This window comes from Rosa rugosa, chromosome 7, assembly GCF_958449725.1.
Source record: "Rosa rugosa chromosome 7, drRosRugo1.1, whole genome shotgun sequence".
In the NCBI taxonomy this organism is placed as follows: domain Eukaryota; kingdom Viridiplantae; phylum Streptophyta; class Magnoliopsida; order Rosales; family Rosaceae; genus Rosa; species Rosa rugosa.
The window spans coordinates 35134283-35140282 of NC_084826.1; positions in this window are offsets into that span (position 1 = coordinate 35134283).

The window sequence follows — 6000 nt, forward strand, 5'->3', positions numbered from 1 at the left end:
TAGTTAATTCCTTAACGAATCGATTTTTAATTCAATTTTTATTTTTAGGTACATTGGAGTAGATGATGATGAAATAAGTGTTAGGTCCATAAAATGATGGAGAAAAATGGAAATGCACTAAAAAGGTCAACTTTACACATTTTCCTACTCCGGCTAGGAGAAACCAAGCCAAGCAAGGAAGAAGGAGCGACCACCTGACCAAATGAACTTCAAATGAGCTGAAACCTTCCAGATCCATTCTAGACATCCTAAGAAACATTTCTTATGAAGAGTGCAAGAGCCAAAAAGAAGTGGAAGGCCTTCAAACAGTCAGCCCAATTTTCTGCAGAAGCAAAACTGGAAAACTGGACCTGTAAGGAGTCCAGCAGAAATTCCGGCCCAAACACATGGAGATAAATTCTGAAAATTTTACAGAATGATCTACACTCATGATGGATCATTTCATATGAAGAAGTCACGGGCAAAATCTGAAGTCTTGGTGGAGAATTAATTGAAGGAAAAATGAGTAGAAAGTGACTCAAACCTAACAAATTCCATTAGTGTTTAAATATTCAAACCTAACAAATTCCATTAGTGTTTAAATATTCAAACCTAATAAATTCCATTAATGTTTAAATGCTCAAACCTAACATATCATCATTTGTTTAAATCCAAATAGTTTTGCTTGGTAGCCTATAAATAGAGGCTACAACAAAGAAGAAAGTACATTCCTTCATCCATTCCATTTTCTTTGTCTCTCCATTTCCTTTCCATTTTCCTTTCCATCCTCTAGTTTCACGTTTAGTCATCTCCACGAGTTCAAGCAAGGCCAAAGAAGAAGAAGAGAAGCCGTGAGCACTTCCATCCATAGCCATCCTTGAAGCTTGCTTTCGAGTTTCAAGAATCCACAACGTGAATCATCCATCTCATCTTCATCCACGGTGTAATCCTATTCTCCTTTGTAACCTTTGCTTTGAATTTCGTTGGTTATGAACTAGTTGACATATATGTTTGAACAAAGTATTATTTCTGGAATTTTTATGATTAATTGAGAATTTTCAGATTCATATATTGTGATTCGAGAGTTGCTTATGTGGGTTTGTTTAATTAAATTTGCGTTATAGATAACTTTTGTATTTTAATCTTATGTGGTTGCAAACACTTAGGGTTTCGATATGAATGGTGCTAGGTTTAAGAACATGAAATCGACTTTTCGTTTTGTGTAAACTTGAATCAAAGTAGTAAAGGTTTTGTACAAAGATCGAATTTAATTAAAGAGAATTGCAATTAGGTGGACTTTTCCATACTAAGTTGTACACTTGAGTTGATAGCCTTTCTCTATGTGTAATGCGTTAAACATGACATGATTGACTAGCTTTCTAGGGTTTGATTGCATGTTTGATAGGATTAATCTAGGTGCTTTCGCTTAGGTTAATTAGCATTGAAAAGTAAAAAATGGGAATTCATTTGCTTTCGAATGTTTCACATGATCAACTCCTTTCTCATGACTTAGATGAACAATATTAGGGTTTGAATCAATTTTAATCATAAGTTTCGGTTTTGATCTTTGTTCCTTCATTCCATTCGTATTTTTATGTTTTTGCATTTTAATTGTTTTTGTTAACTTAGTTTCATTTTCGAAAAAACCAAAAACAAAATCCCCCCTTTTCGTGTAAAATGTTTATATTTTGTGAATACATTTGTGAATATTATACTTTGTTTTAATTTTAATTGTTTAATTGTTTGACAATGACAGGTGTACCCTCAATCCCCGGAATAGAACGATCCCTATTTGCTTATACTACTAACGATCTTTTCAGGGTTAAATTATGCGCTTGCTTTGAGCGTATCAGTAGGCTACTTGCTAGAGGAGACACCAACAGGGGTATCAGCATGCTTATCTTTGGTAGGGCTTGGGATCTTCTTTTTTTTCTCTTGGAAACTCTGCCACAATTTCACAATAGTAGGGGACTGTTCATTATTATTGTCATCAATAGTCTTTCCAGGCAATTCAGAATCAGCCACAGTCTCATCTTGAAGCACAGCAAATCTAGAGCCAGCAGCAGAAGATTTCTTATTACTGCTAGTATCACCATTTTTCTTTTTATTTCTGTAGCTCATCAACATCCATGGGCCCATGTCCTCTTTAATCACATCATTTTGAGGGACACTTTGCTGCATACTTACGTCAGCCACTTCATTCTCAACATTATTGGTATGATTGATCACATCATCATAATTCATAGTTGGTTGCTTGGAATGAGTATTATCATTGACCTTGAGAGTTGGGCATTTGTCTTTAGCATGACCAAAGCAGCCACACTCAAAACAGATCAATGAAATGCCTTCATAGACAACTTGATAAGCAATGGATTCCACTTCGACAAATGGACGCAGGGGCTTACTAAGATCAACCTCAATGCACACTCTGGCAAATTGTCCCCTAGCTTGGCCAACAGTGAGTTTGTCCACTTTGACCACATCTCCAAGGATCTTACCAATTTTTGCCACAGTGAAATCCTTGAAGAATTTAACAGGTAGGCCAAAAATTCTCACCGAGAGAGCTATTTTACCAATGAATTCCTTCATGGGGTCAAAGTCAGGTCTCCATTTTCTAACAATAAGGGTTTGGCCAGCTAAGATCCATGGACCTCCACAAAGAGCATAGTTCATATCTTCTTCCAGGTTGAATTTCACAATATAGAAATCATTAGGAAGGTCAATAAGTTGCCAACCTCCTTTCACCTGCCATTTCCTTCTGAGACCTCTAAGCATGAAATCAAAAGTGTTCGTTGAGTTGGGTTTCCCCATCAATTTGACAACAACAGCACATCTCCAATCAAAATCAAGCTTATTGTGGACTTTTTCAGAGAATGAAACGTTCAAACCATGCATACCTTGAGAGTAGGTACAGTCTTCATCATTGAATTCAAACTCTTCTGTCATGGTTTTCCTGTAGCGATCGACTGGGTTCTTCAAAGTGCTCGCGTAAGTCATTTGGGGTTGCGAAGAAACAGTGTTCTGCACAGTAGTGTCCAGATCTTCCATCCGGAGAGCCTCCAGATCAGAGTTGATATCCCCTCCATTCTTCACACGTTTACGTTGAATCGACATTAAATCCGACTCCCCGCCACTTCCCGGTGGAAGGGCGGAGAACACAAAGGCCGGCGACGCCACCAGTGAGTTTAGGTAGAGAATCGGAGCCGGGAAAGATGGAAATCAACAGTGGCCAATCGGTGCGAAAGTTAGGTAGCGGCTAGGCTTTTGGGAAAGGCGCGTGAGGCGCGTTCTCAAAAAGCAACAACGAGCTGGTATCTCACTTTTGATCACTTCTCCCAATTGTAGTCTATGTTTATCTTATTTTTATTTTATTTTTTATTTGTTTGATGACAGAAAGAAATTTGCAATGAAAACTCCTACAATTATTTGAGTTAGAGATGAGGCAACCTGGTGATATACAAGCTTGTTCCTTTGATGCCAAATTTCCCAACCTAAAAAAAATTGTCTCTAGGCTTCTCTAAAACCAGTTTCATTTATTTACAAATAGATCTTGAGGTCCACGAATCCAATTTGATAATACAGTACATTGTTTAAAGGAACAAAACAAGTAAACAACATAGGTGTGTTCCAATTCTATTTGCTTACATCGAAGTTGCAAATGAAGGAACAATTGGATAAAGAATTATGTTAGAGAAGATGAGGAGATCTGCAGTGCCTCCAAGGGGAAGGAGATGAACCAAATTGATACGAAGAACAAAAAAGTCATTTTCACAAGACAATTGACAAGTTGTGTTTTGCTACAATACACGTCTCTAATTATTATTGGGCCATCAAACCACTTGGCAATCCAAGTTGGTTCTACGGGAGCACCTAAAAATTTCTCCAAATGCATGCACCCTGAAGGATCTGAATATGCAAGAAAGTAGGAATGCCATACATGATTGTATCAAAATGAAATTTTTTTTTGTTGTAAGCAAGTTTCATTTGTTGCATTGAAAGTAGAAACTTTAAACAACTGATCCTATCTTTTTCATTTGGTCCTTTTCTAACAGCCATGCAAATGTAGTTTTATCGGAATGGAAATATCTGTATTTTTTAAGCAAGTTTCATTAGTATTATGCGGGTTGATATCATTGCACGATCCTCATCAAATTCGAATGATATTGTTGACTCGAACCACTATAAAAAACGCAAGAAATAAACGGACTCGCACGTCATTTCATGAAGCAATTGATGGCGTAGATTAGATTTGATTATAAATTTTTTTTTTTTTGGTTACAAGATTTGATTATAAATTTGAATTTAGCTCTAAAATTATACATACATCTAAAGCCGAAACACTGTTCCTAGCACTGTTATCGACACTGTTTATTTTGAATTGGCGGTTTTGGCGCTTGAAATTTTTTTACAACTCTGCCACTGCCATGGATATATCGCGTCTTCCCGTTGATTTCCTTTTCTTCTACGGTCCTGAGTCATCTTTTTCAATTATCAAGAAAGATCGACAGATAGAGAGAGAGAGAGATAAAGAAATCGGAGATAGAGAAGGAGATCGGAGGCAAATCCCTAAAGCATAGAGTCGTCGCCCAGTCAATCCAATTGAATCCGATAATTTCAAGCTATTAAAGGTTCCAAAGTTTGAACCTTTAATCCGGTAATTCTCTCACCTAATTCTCAGGTCTGATTGCATCCGAATTCTGAATTATTGTCTCGATTCGATTTTTCTGGGCTCGGTTATTGTAGGTTTTGTTTAAAGTTGTGGTCTTTGGATGGTAATTGGGGGTTTCGGATTTCTTGGTTTTTCTTTTTCCATTGTTTTGTTTTTTTTTTTGGTGAAATTGGGTTTTCTGTTTGGTTTGTTTCATCCTCGATTGTGAAATTGGGTTTTGTGTTTGGTTTGTTTGATCCGTGGGTGCTTGGTAGAGTAGTGGCTCTTGCTTGCAATTCATCGTTTTACACCCCTTTTCTTTTTGGATTTCTATGTGATACGCTTTGAGCAAGCATATAATTTAACCCTAAAAATATCATTAGTAGTATAAGCAAGTAGGGATCGTTCTATTCCGGGGATTGAGGGTACACCTGTCATTGTCAAACAAATAAAGAATTAAAATTAAAACAAAGTATAATATTTACAAAGATATTTACAAGTATCTACAAATTTACGAAATTAAGGGGGATTTTTAAGATTTGGTTTTCGAAAATTAAAATAATTAAAACAAATAAAACTATACAAACACTTATACAAGAATGGAACATATGAAACAAAGATCAAAACCAAATTCATAATCAAATTCGACTCAACCCTATTATTGTTCATCTTAAGTCATGAGAAGGAGTTGATCATGTGAAATATTCAAAGCAAATAATTTCCCATATTTTACTTTTCAATGCTAATTAGCCTAAGTGAAAGCACAAAGACTAATCCTATCAAACATGCATTCAAGCTCTAGAAAGCTAGATAATCATAACATGTTAGACGCATGAAACACATAGAAAGGCTATCATCTCAAGTGCGCAACTTAGTATGAAAAAGTCCACCTAATTGCAATCCTTTTTAATTAAACTCGATTTTTGTCCAAAACCTTTACTACTCTTGATTTTAAGTTCACAAAACAAAAAGTTGAATCATGTTCTTAATATCTAGCACCACTCATACATAAACCCTAAAAGTTGGCCACCAATTAGAATAAACATACAAGAGATATCAATTAAGCAAATTCAATTAAACATTCTCACATAAGCAACTTAAGAATCACAATAATAAGAATCTGAAATTTATTCAATCATGGAATTCGAAATTAAAATCTTGTTTCAAATGTTATGTTAACTAGAACAGAATCATACAAATTCAAACAAGGAAAACCGAAAGAGGTTACAAGGTTGAAGGTCGAATTACACCGTGAATGGAGATGGTGATGATGAACTCGAATTGATGAACTCTGAATCTTGGAAGCAATCTTCAAAGCTCACGGCTTCAAGGTGGATTATGGAGGGGATGCTCACGGCTTCTTCTTCCTTCTT